Source organism: Topomyia yanbarensis, chromosome 2 (assembly GCF_030247195.1).
Source record: "Topomyia yanbarensis strain Yona2022 chromosome 2, ASM3024719v1, whole genome shotgun sequence".
NCBI classification, from domain to species: domain Eukaryota; kingdom Metazoa; phylum Arthropoda; class Insecta; order Diptera; family Culicidae; genus Topomyia; species Topomyia yanbarensis.
The window spans coordinates 420,508,411-420,521,558 of NC_080671.1; the positions used below are offsets into that span (position 1 = coordinate 420,508,411).

The following is a 13,148-nucleotide window of genomic DNA, read 5'->3' on the forward strand; positions in this document are numbered from 1 at the left end:
AACAACAAACCAAATGTTTATTCATAAATTTATTGAATAGTTTGTGTGAAATTGCGATCGATTAATACTGAAATAATTAAATAAAATAAATTAAATTAAATAATAAATACCGGTCATTTCAAAACATTCCCCCAAGCTTCGAATCCTGCGCCATTCAGTACACGAACCACCAAGCATTTGCCAAGTATTAAACCCAAGTTAAATGCGCCACACACCAGCCACTTGCAGTGACAGACAGCTCAGTACATTCCTGTTTGTTTTGCTCGCCTCTTCCATACACCCACACATAGGAATTTCATTGAATCAACCTTTTCGTCGGTTCATCGGATTCCGCTACCAACACTTTCATTCAGTCGTCGTCGTGAGCTCATTGAAATCGGTTGTACGTTAAGTACCGCTTGCGTTCCGCCGCGTACTGTTCTGTTCTGTGAGTATTGTGTTCTCCATTTTTTTTTTAATTTCTTCCAAGTATACATTTCTTTCGTCTATTAATCGGTATCATAAACTAGGACTATAGTGATAGCCGATTAACTTTTTCGTGGTTTCGAAAGGCTAGTGTAATGACGGATCATTTTTCGATCAATTTCATCATCAAAATCCGGTCGTCACTGACGGTGTCAATCAATGTTGATTGATTCGCAGTAGTCTGGTTTACGATGTGCCCTGTGTTTATTTGTACGGTGTCGGTGTAAAAATATTTTGGCAATGGTGTGGGCTCCGCTGCAATCGGAAAAGTCAGCTAGAAATGGTTTGAAAAAATTAAAATTAGTGCTGAAAAATTCAGGTGTGTTCTGTTGCATTTTGCCTGTGTTGGTGCTACGTGTGTGAGATGCGGGTCGGCTTGATTCATTGTGCGTCAACGTGAATTACGTTCGCTATTCGAACGAGCGCGCGCTCGTGTGAGTGTTTATGGCTGCCTGCCTGCCATTCTAGAGACGTAGGATGAACGGAATAAAAACAAGCCAACGGAAAAGTAACGAACAACCGAAGAAGGAGCGCGGATAGAAAGGATAGAACGGCGAAGAAGGAATCGAGGAAGAGTTGAACATTTTCTGCGAATTACGTCGGCCATGTTCAACACTTGCTGTGGATTTCTCATTGTGGAAATATCGTAACGATTTGTTATTGTTTTTCTTCTTTCGTTGTTACAGTATTAGTGCTTGAAAAGTGATTAACATATTAGAGTGAAGTACACGGGTTGGCCTTCGGAAGTTGCTGAGGAAAAGGAGAACCAGAACCCGTTTGTGAATGTAATGAAATGTGCACACTTGTGAAGTGAAAAGCTACCTGACTAAAAGAAGGATTTGTTTTGGGTTCAATAGGCAAGTCGTGACACCAATACAAGTCAAGTAGGAGAATCTTGACCGACAAACGCATGCAGTCTCAAGGAAGCAAAGTAGCAGGATAGAACAAGGAATACAGCATTTATTTGCTGAACTGGATTAGGTAACGTAAAAATATTTCTATTCCAAATTGAAAAATCATAAACAATGATAAATGCAATTAAGCACATTCATGTTTGTGTTCTCGAGTTAAGGGTGAACTAACAGAAATTCTGTATCATTAGTTCTATTATGTTTTTCCTTGAACTGGCATAAAGTGTACAAAATTTGTAACATTTAATGTTGCAAACGGGGTATCATGAACCAATTAATTACCATCACAATTTAATGACATCTCACGCCTACCAAATTCCTACTAATTTTACTCTAAATTCGCTGCTATCGACACATCTGTTTGTTCAGTTTTCAAACAAAATTGGTAGCGAGGCACTGTAAAAATTCAAAACTCCTTTCGCCTGAAAATGGTAAAATCTGTATCAGGTTTCACCTTATGTAGGTCCAAGCAATAAACTGCATTTAGCCAACCAGCCGAAGGATGTAGGGAAGAAGAACCAGTTTGCAAAAAACCTGCCGTCAGCTTGTCTTTCACAACACACATGTTTGTTATCGTATCTCGCTCTTGTCCGTTCACCCTTTCACCAGTGCTGTCACACGTGCTCCAATGGAGGTCATATCGATCGTATGTCGTTCGCCTGCCCTGGTGCTGACATAAGAAAGTTTCTATGGCCATATCGTGGTATGCATTGTGCTGTTCTGAACACACTACTGAGCGTCAATGCACCAAAACACGCGTGCATCCTGACCCGGTTGTGTAACCTCCCAGGCTAGTACAAGCTATGCAAGCGTAAAATTCCGCGTGACCTAATTCTTCTGTTTCAAACTAAGAGTTGGCAAAGAAAAAGTATCATCAACAAAAAATCAGAATAAATTGATGTCACTATCCGATTCTGTCGGTCATCATAGATCTGCGGCGTCATACCATGCAATTAAATATCAATCACGCTACAGGTCTGTCCCCATCGCCAGCCAAGATTGGTTGTGACCTTTGATCGTTAGTAGGGCTGCATTGTCGCGCAGTTAGACCGGGTAGTTTGTCTACCGGCCGTGGACATTAATTGAGAGCTGTGCAGTTGTGTGAGTGTACGTGTGTTTGTTCAACTAACGAAACTATTACGAAGCGTACTTGCATTCATTAGACGCGTAAACAACGCGGGTTACTGGTTGAAAATAGAGAGAATGATTAAGTAGCCGACCGGATAGTTATTTGATGGATGCAATACTGATTTTTATTGCGCAAAGATTTTCCTCGGGGAAAATTAGTGCACGAGAACATAATACCTAACCTAAATTAATAAAATTGAGCTTCATTGTTAGTCATTTCAGAAGTCTAAATAAAATGTAGAGAATGATATCTGGTTTGGAAGCACGCCGTCGTTTGAGAACAGTAATGGTTATTGTAATGAAATTCACATGCAAATATTTCATGTTGAATGATTAATTTCAACAATTTTTATGAATGTGTAAGTTCAATAAAAGCCAAATTGCTTCCTTGTGTGATATACTGACTAAGAATAAACACGAAGGCAAAGCTGCAATTCTAACACGCAAGATATCTCTTTCCACGAACTTTAAAACAATTGAGACTATCTATTAGAAGTATTTCTACTTGTTGGCGTCGATTTTCCAGGAAATAAAATTTTGAAAATAACTCGCGAAAAAATAGATCAAAATTTTTGAATGGATATTTCCGCTGTAACCAGTCAACATTCATATAAGAGTCATTTAGCCTTTTTCCTTTTTGCACATCTATACATCCTACCCTTTTTAACACATTAGTTAGAGCAGTGTCTCCACTGAACGTATTACCTCAAATGGTAGGGTGAATATGGACACGTACTCGACTTTTGGTTTTGCTCAACCGCGTACATGTTTCATGTCAGATTTTCCATGCCAGATTTTTTATTGTACTACTTATAAACAAAGCAGAGATCTTGATAGGTATTTAAGCTCAATCCAATCGCTGTTAGTCGAGTTATCAAAGAAATAATGTGACATCATGACAAATGAGACGAACAAGGGCTCTTCTACGCCATGTATTTTTTTCTTGTTGGTGTAAATTAACAAATACTGTAGAATTAATAAATATTTGAGTATCATTTTCACCACAGCTTGGAATACGCAGGAAAATTATTGTAGATTCAACAATATTTTGGTTCATCTCAGGGCTAATAATCAATATTCGATGCAGTCCGTGATACTGTCACTAACACAAAAAATCTGGTTTTGACGTTTATCGAGACTCAATAAATAGCAAATAACATTCTATGTTGCCAGATCATTGACTGAAGCTGAAAATATCTTCCGGTCACCTTTATTCAACTCCAACACAATAGCAATGCAGTGCTGATATCGCTTAAGTGTTTGGCTAAACTTTACCATGTGTATGCTGCTTCCAGTATTATGACAAATATGTCGCAATTAAGGCAGGTGGGACCCGTTTCTTTCCAAACGTTTTTAACAATGTTAATGTGATCAGAATGTTGAAGGTTCGACAAATCTCTTTCTATCTGTTCCCACAAACACCTCTTTCGTTGCCCAAACTACGCTACGTACGTATCAATGCTCGATCATCACGTGTCAGAACTGCATCGAATCATCGAGTACATTAAAAACCAGCATATTTTTTCCTGCATCGTCGGCTAAACCACTAAAGGGTTGAGTAACTGTTCTTTTTGAAAACGACTGTGCCTTACACCTCTAAACCAAAAGCCAACACCTATATTGAGGAAACTCAGAGAAAATGAATACATAATCGGTACTCAATAATAAAAATGCAAATATAAGCATCTGATTGTGAGGAATGATGAAATGGATGAATACAATAAAGATGGAGAGAATGGATTTTATAGGCAACACAATAAAGGACATCCTGTCAAATTAAGAAAAAAATATGTTTTTCGGTGACTCTTAACAAATTTGTATTTTGTTTGGTATGAAAAAATTAATGAGAGAAAGTTGAGAAAAATTACCATTTCGAACCACCAAAGTCACTGGTCTCGATACCTACTATGCTGAGTGTGACAAAAACAGTCCCTTTCATATTGTGTGGCTCGTCGGAAGGTTCAATGAAACTGTTACTTTCGTTCTTGAGGTGGTGATCTGTTGAGATGAATGAGTCGCAGAAGCAGGAAGTGGTGCTCCAGCCAAATACGGAGGATATCAACTTCCGACCTTTTCGCATGCGTAATGCGAAATATTTTCTGAAGATGAAAATAGAGATAATGCTGACGGAAGTCGCCTTTATCGAGTTCAACCATGTCAGGTATTCAATGCTGATAGCGTTCAACAAATTAGCCCAGGCGAAACCAGCACGTGGTTTATGTGACACCATTATAGTTTAAAACCTCATATATATGGACGACGAGGAAATCAATGCTCTGCTTCAAGAACTAATACCACTTACTTGCACCGGGACCGTTAAAAGATTCTTATCACATTCGGAAAACATAGAATTCATTATAAATTTGGAAAGTTATTCCCCGTATTTCAAATGGTGTTTTGTGATGAGAATCTAGGTGGACCGACCCATAACCTACAACCTTACCCTACACGTACAAAACAAAATGCGATAAAGTCACTACATACATCACATCTTAACATAAGTTATGGTATTGAAGACCATCTCCAATACCATTACCTGAACCACAAACAATTGCCATATTAGTGGCTGCCGTTCAGGTAATATTGACGGCAAAAGCTGCGTCAAGTATCTCAAAATTAACAGCTAGTATCATCATTAAAAAAGCGTACACTACTGACCCGTTGGGGTATGAAACAATGATGAATTCAGATGTTCGCGATCGTGAACATGGCAGTAACCACTTTGATGACCAAAAAGTGTACGAGATAGAAATGAACGACTACCAAGACGCTGTTAGTTAGGAAAAAATATTTCCCAGCCTAGTGAACAGGTACCCAAGCGCAATCGCTAGTGGCTCGCGCAAGATCGCCTCCGAAGAAATATTGTCGAAATATGTAAGTTTGAAAACGACGTGTCGGTACAGCGAAGACATAATTAGGCAATCATGGCGAGCGACTAAAATGTTGTAACTGGTTGAATCTATAAGTCAATAGGTTGGAATTGATCAATTAATCAATCAATTGAAATCGACTCTAGAACACTTCTTCTATCTTTGCTATACACTCAACTCGAGTGCTTTTGGAATTGCTTACATTTTCGAAAGACAAGTACGTCTTCGTTATCCGTAAGACTTTGATGCGTTAGATGCTAATGCTTTATTTGAAACTATTTCTTTTGTGGTGTAATCATACAGACACTACAGCCAAAGATAAACTGAAGATAGAATGATCAAGGATTTTCCATGTACCATTGAAGAGGGACCCCTCACTGTCATATTGACAAATAACAAACGGCGTCCATCGGCGTCGTTTTTATAAACAAAATGATTGTTGTTACCACTATATTTGAAACCGGTAGCATTTATGATTTGCTATTGAAGTATGTATACTGTAAATGTTTCTTCATACATAGTTTTAATCTTGATGGGCATGTTGACCAGGCGACTCCAGTTCAATGAGGGCCACCAACTCAATATTTTTCCATTGTGGCCTTTTATTCCGTTGAATTTTTGTAAAGAAATTTAATTTGTCTAAATATTAATAACGTACCAACCTGATTTTGTTCTAATCCTCTACTGAACTGAAGACCAGAATTTGATTCAAAACTTTCGATAGAAATATCATACGCGACGATTTCGGCTAAATATTTACATTATAAATTTTCGCAACATTGTTTGATACATGTGTATCCATGGTATTTTGCGGGCGTGATCGACGCCTATTAACGAGGGGACAGCAAAGGCATACTATTGTTGAGTTCACCGGTTCAGGCCTGCTGAACCACATTTTTATAATTGCTTGTATGAGACCTAGTAATCTTGAGTTTATCTTTACTACAGCTTTGTTCAAGTAGTCAAATATCTTGCAATCTGTGTGATAATTGTGGAATAAAATTAGAGCACATAACTTTTATTCAAAAAATAACCCAATTACTTAGCAGACTAGTGTCAATATATTTGTTTTAAGAAGTGACGAATTGACTTAGAAAGTGTAACCGAAAACGTCATAGCAAATGTTTTTAAATTTCTTACTAATTGATATACAAAACTGTAATTTTATTACAGATTATAATTCTTAGTATCATTATAAATCAAAATGCATTTAACAAATATCTTCCAAAAAGCGACAGTTTTCGAGATATTTGGAATTTTGCTCCAACAAAAACAATTAATTAATGTAATTGTGTCCTTTTTAAAAGTTATTCGCGTTACCCCATCGTAAATTGTCAAAAGTCTAATGTTTATTGTTTTAAAGACATAAAAGAAGCTTTTCAGTGTATTTGGATCATGGAGAAGCTTTTAATAAAAAAGTTTTTCTAACAACAACTTTCGACAAATTTTTATAATTCATACTATTTGCAGTCAAAAGTACAATTTCATGTTTGAATATGATTCTAAACGCCATTTTAACTCAATGTGCTCATAACAAAAAATTTCTGAAATGTAGTAGTTCTCGAGATATTTTAAATTTTGTTTTTAAAACGCAATTATTTTGGTTTATTACGACCTTTTCAGAAGTTATTCGCGTTTCTTCATCAACAGCAATTAGTTTTTCGTAAGGCCCATAACATTTCCTATAACTTTCTCATTGACATCAAGGTGATATTGTAGACCATTTGAAAGCTTAGAAAGTTAGAAAAAAAAAATTGCTGATAATTTATCCACCATGAAATTACATTCAAAATGTTTCTTTTCTCTTTAGATTTTTGTTGAAAAAATATATAAAATTAGAAAAAATGGTTTTTTTGCAATTTGAATTTTTATCATAAATTTTTGTTTTTGTGAAAAATGACATTTTTTTCAGTGTACATTTTTTTCGTGCAAAAGTATTCATTACCTGTATTTCGTTCTCAGATAGTTTTACTGTATAAAATAGTGTAATCTAACAAAAAATTGAAATTATTGCAGAAACGTCTACGCCCTTTTGAAAAATTGCTTTTGTAACAGAATATTGAAATTGCCACAAAAAAATCATGGAGATTCATAAACCGAACACAAATGTAAAGTTTCGTTCGAATCGACGATGGTCATATTTTGCGGTCGGCCGGTTTCTCATGGAATCGCTCTCTATTGATCACCAAGAATCTTTCCTGGCAGGAGCTCTGATTTTTCAGGCCAGAGCCAGCCTTGAAAATAGTTTCATTTAAATAGAATATATCAAAAAATTGTGTTTGCTTGATCGCATAGAACTGGTAATAGTGGCAAGACGCCAGATCAGGAAAAAAAAAGTTGAGCCGTTTCTGCATATCTACAAATCGCCTGCTAAATCAGAAGCTTTACTGCAAATTACGTCATTCTTTTTGTTCGATCATTCTAACAATATTTTTCTACACATTTCGATTTAGCGCTCTTTACACCTTGCAAACTTGTAGTTTAGAATACCTTGCATTTTCTAGCTCCGTCAAGGATTGTCATATTCGGTTAGCATATAAATATTTTGAACTCTTGAATATCCGTTGTAACGAGAGTAAATTGTAACAAAACAAAATTGGCACCTTTAAGCTAACGCAAACGTGCCTTGTCAAATAAACGAATTGAATAAAAAAGCACAATAAATTGCATATTCTCACATATACTCTCACAATCTCTCCCATTCTAAACGCACCAACGCTCGTGACCTGCTCGATAACACAAACCTGGTCACAAACGCGAACATGCAATTGCAATTATCCACACATACTTGCCCCCGCGATCTTGCCAACATTAAAACACCCCGGTAATTAATTGAATGTTTAGCACTTATAAATTTACAAACGCGGTCTCAAGCATTGTTGGACCAATGAAAAATGACGCTCATATACACTAGACAATACGTTTCATGGCGGCATGACCGGGATCTCTAGTGATATGGGGGATCATCCATAAATGACGTAGCATTATATGGGGGAGTGGGGAGTTTTGTATTTTGTGATGATGTGTGACGACAGGGGGGGGGGGGTAGGGGGTCATGTCATGCTACGTAGCTTTTTTAAAGGGGAATAGAAAAGAATTTTTAAAAAAATTACAGCGAAAAGGGGGGGGGGGCAGAGTTACCGTCAAGCTACGTAATTACCAGGGGGGGGGGGGTATTTAGAGGTTTGTGACGAAATGCTACGATGGTGGAGGGGGGTGTTAAAAATCACTCAAAAAATGCTACGTCATTTATGGATCATCCCATGGGAGAACTCACTCTCTTCTAGCATCTGAACCCGTACACTGAAAAATAGGTGTCAGATTCACGGTCCGCACAATAATCTAAAAGCTCGCGAAAATGCGAATGGGCATATGGTTATAAGGTCGAGTTTATGTACGCAAAGTCACATACACACGACAAAGACGTTAACATACAAATGTTTGAGTCCTTCGCGATCGTCCACGCAACTTATACCCGCGACCTCGCAAACATGATAACATCCCGGTGGTATGGTAAACATCTCAGCATGTATACATTTTCAAACGTAATCTTAACGTGAACCTACAAACTCCTGCGCTCGTTCGATCATCAATCGGTCACTTCCGGAAGTCCTATTGTCGGTACCAGCAGTCTAGGCTCATGCCTTCAATCCAATAGAACCAATTGAAGAAAAGAAAGCTCTCATATCAACTAGACAATACAGTAACCGGGTGCTCTAGTGATGTGAGATAACTCAATCCCTGTCAGAATTGAAACGCAAATTTCCCAACTTGCAAATGTTATTGGTAAAATATTGAGATGAGTGAGTCGTAGAAGACTTGGAGTTCTACCCAAACACGGTCTGCCGGTCATTTAACAAAACAACCTAAAATACGTAGTTGTGTAGGACCGCAAAAAGTTAGTATATAGCTGATGAAAAAAGGTACGACGGCACGATGTGGCACCGCGTACTAACGTTACGGAATATACTTGGAAAAACTTTCATGTATTTCCAATGGTGATTTCATGACGGGAGTACATGTGGTTGTACCAGTCCTGTGATCATACAGCACATTACGGAAAAACATGCTCTGAAGCCACTAGAGCAAAATCGTCAATGCAATCAAATTCTACGAACAATCTATCATAACGTTAGCTGAATCAAACAGGGTGGCAAAATTGTTGCTGACAACTAAAGAGAAATGAATCACTCCCAAGACACAGTTGCAGATTGGGCGGACAGCTATTGAGACATTCACCGAAACGTACACGCCGCACCAACTGCTTACTAAAGGCCGCTCTAAGTTTTTGGTGTAACTAATACTTGTATTCAGAGTTAAAAATATTCAAATTCATTGAATGAAAATTGATCAGATTCAGCTGCATTCATTTTCAATATTCAGTGACGTAGCTGAAAATGTCAAACGAACAAACCGCCCATTCTTCCATGCAGCTTTTCATTCGGCTCCGATTATTACACGAAGCGACCGTGCAGCAACGAATCAAACGCATCAAAGTAGGCCCTGGCACAATGTAAGCGATGATGATTGTTGTTTCATATGCTTTATCGACATTTGAAAACATTTTCCTAGATAATTAGTGTAATGAATATATTGTACGATATTCAACTGAATGAATAAGATGGATAGTTGAATGAATATGTTTTCTATTCACCGCGAGTCACAACAGGTTCATTTTCAGCCGTCAACAAAGAGCTTCGATTATTTTTAACTCTGCTTGTATTTGCTGTTTGCGATAGTAGTAAGCCTCCCATTTTGGTTTACACTCAAGGACAATTTTTAAAACAGAATTATAGTAAATGAGCTATAAAATTTTATCAATTCTGTAATCTAAAAAGAATTTTTGAATTTTACTGAGCGTGGCGAATTTGGCACCACTTGCTTCTGGTATACTCAACATGCACAAAGTGTTGCATAACGCAGGACTGATTTTTTGGAACAACTTGTTTTCTCATTCAGGCCTTCGTTATGCAAATGTGCGATATTATGACAAATTGGCTTTCATGAAGCGCGACCATTCCTTTCTATCGGAAAAGGACGCGTCGAATTTTGGGTAAATGCGCTAATACTAATATTCGTTTATGGATATTTTGTTTTATCTGCCAGCGCATTGAGCTATACGACACGTCCGACAAGTTGTGACATAGGAGGGAGGGGGAGTAAGCTAGATCGTTACGTAACATGTTTTCACCGGCGAAAAAAAAATTCAAGGAATTTGTTACGTAATAGAGGAGGGAGATGGAGAAATTTGTGACAATTTGTTACATGGGGGGAGGCACAAATCCCCGACTATGTACGGGGAACGTGCCATTTGAGCCAATATATTCTGATTCCTGATACATGGGGGGAGGGGGAGTTAATTTTGGGCAATTTTTGCCTTACGTAATTTATGAATGGTCCCAAATCCACTAGCCAACACGTTCTATGGCGACATGACTGGGAACTCTAGTAATGTAGAAGAACCCACTTCTAGAATCCGAAACGTGCATCTATCAGATTCACGGCCAGCGCGCGATCATTCCAGAACACACGCGAATACGCGAAAGGTACACGGTTATAAAATAGAATTTATACACGCGAAGTTACGTACACGTTAGCGCACGCGACACACGTGATAGAACACGTTAACATACAAACGCTCGAGCCCTTCACGATTATCCACGCGATCGCAAAGTTTACGCCCGCACAAATCTGAACCTTACACTGAAAATCACATTCAGAATCACGGCCCGCTGCAATTGGCCTAAAGCAGTGTTTTAGTGGGCGCCATTGCCTGTCTCGTCTGCAATTGTAGTGTGTAATTCTGACGGGGAGCCCTTCCGAGAACCTAACTCTACAGCTCCAGTCGGACAACTCTCGAAAAAAGAAGGTTTTATTCAAACAAGCGTTTTGATCATTTATTGTACTAGATTGCAATTAATATTATTTTTTCACCAATTTTTAAATGTTACAATTTTGTTTCATCACATTTTTTGGAAAACCCGCATGTCCCAGCTGCTTTATTATCTGTCTCTTTGTAGACGCTCTTCACAATCGCCGAGTATCGTTCGATGGGCCGAAGCTGAGAGTAATTTGGTGGATTTCTCTTTTTTTGAGCCAATTGAGAGTTGTTTTGGTGTTGCGCACCAGCGCTAAATCCGGCCTCAACAGACCCTTAATTATGCTTCTAATATAAATGCAACAACCTATTTTACAGACACTCAAATCGGTAATGTTAAAACTGGTATACTTCGAACCGCAGTAACATATTGCTTGTCATACCAGAACTTTTCGAACAATTTTCTCAACTTGACCTGTGTGCGTCATTTACATTCTCCCTTTTTAGAGTCCTCTATCGCATATGTCTCATCGTATACATAATACATATATCTGAATGCTGCAAAACTCATGAAAACAATTTCTGGACTTTTGTTGCAGTATGTTGCCTTTATTCTACACTTTGTAGATTTTCTGCTTTTTGCAGCTTTATTTCGTTTTTTGATCAGATAGCTCATTCCGACGCTCCTTCCCAAATGGCCAATCACACATCGAAATTGTTTTATGCTTTCTAATCAGAGTAGCACCTTTCTGATTCCGTTTAGGGTTGAGAGATAAAGGTTTTCTCCCTCTTCCTGGCAGTTCATCCAAAGAATAGTGTTCCGTGAATTTTTTTGTGGGGCATTTTACACTCGCATGATAAATACCAAAGCGCTTGGCCAATATTCGCACTTGTGTCCAAAACCTTAATTTTAAATCCATTCTTTTTTTCTTGTATGAGAATGTGGGACCGAAAAATTTAAACCGCACAAAAAGTAAACAAACAAAACACGACAGTGAAACTCACAGCATCTTGTGAATTCATTTTCAGCTCGTCTCAGTATTTCCAGTTCAGTTGATAACGATTCGGAAATGCGTTCTAGTGAAAAAGTAAATTAATCCCATTATTTCCGTTACTAAATAAATAAGATACACATATGCCTCACTTTATTCATTAGTACGGTTCCAAGTCCAACAAGAGCCCGCTATCGGCGAAGCGTTATCTCCGTGTGTGAGTGTGTGCGCACGAGCGCATGGCAAGGTCGAACAATTCGCGATCGCATGAAGCCGATAAAAACAATCTGCTTGTGTTGAATCTCGACAGGTTTGGATTTGTCTGTATCGCGATAGTGGTTCCACTCAGATGAACATGCAAACCTATCGGGTTTAAGTTTGTTTGGTGTAATTTATATTCCGCGAAAAGAAATCAATACCCCTAGGTTATGTCACCTTGAAGTAGGAAACTGACTATGTGGATACTGAAACGAGTCGAGCACCTAATCGCTAGCTCTAATCACGCAGTTTTTATCTCATCTTGAGGATCAATAAATTACGAGTACTGATTACATACCATAACGAATGTACGGTACTAGCGCAGAACTGAAAAGCCATCAAACTGCTTTTGTTTAGGCATTAATCTAGAGACGCTAATAGGAACTATCAATTTGTATGTTTGAGTTTAAAAAGGCTCAAATAATTTGCCACAATAAGTTACTATTTGTTTCGGAGCGTATTTGTTTAGGGTGCTGAGTTCAAAATCACCGTATTCCTATTTTCACCCAACTCAACTAATGCGCAACATTTGCTATTTGTGTTCATCGTATTTTATCAAACTCGCGTCTTCTTTGTAGTAGCTCTTTAGAACAGAACGTTGTTTATTTATTTATCTTTATATTCACGACGACTTCACTTTCTAGAACTATCGGTGATAATCCCTTAGCATCACAACATTGGTCACCACATCGTGGAGGACAATTCA

The 13,148-nt window shown here is 38.0% G+C and overlaps 1 protein-coding gene across 7 annotated transcripts in view; it reads left to right on the forward strand.

Annotated features, from left to right (window-relative positions):
* The first annotated feature begins 358 nt into the window (after window positions 1–358).
* Window positions 359–13,148, forward strand: part of LOC131685231 (DENN domain-containing protein Crag) — a 101,902-nt gene continuing 89,112 nt past the window's right edge. For 2 of the 7 annotated variants that reach the window (XM_058968811.1, XM_058968818.1), the window contains exons 1-2: window positions 480–784; window positions 1,152–1,446. The gene's annotated coding sequence lies outside the window, so the exon portion shown is untranslated. The other 5 variants (XM_058968816.1, XM_058968815.1, XM_058968812.1 and 2 more) reach the window with 5 other exon arrangements.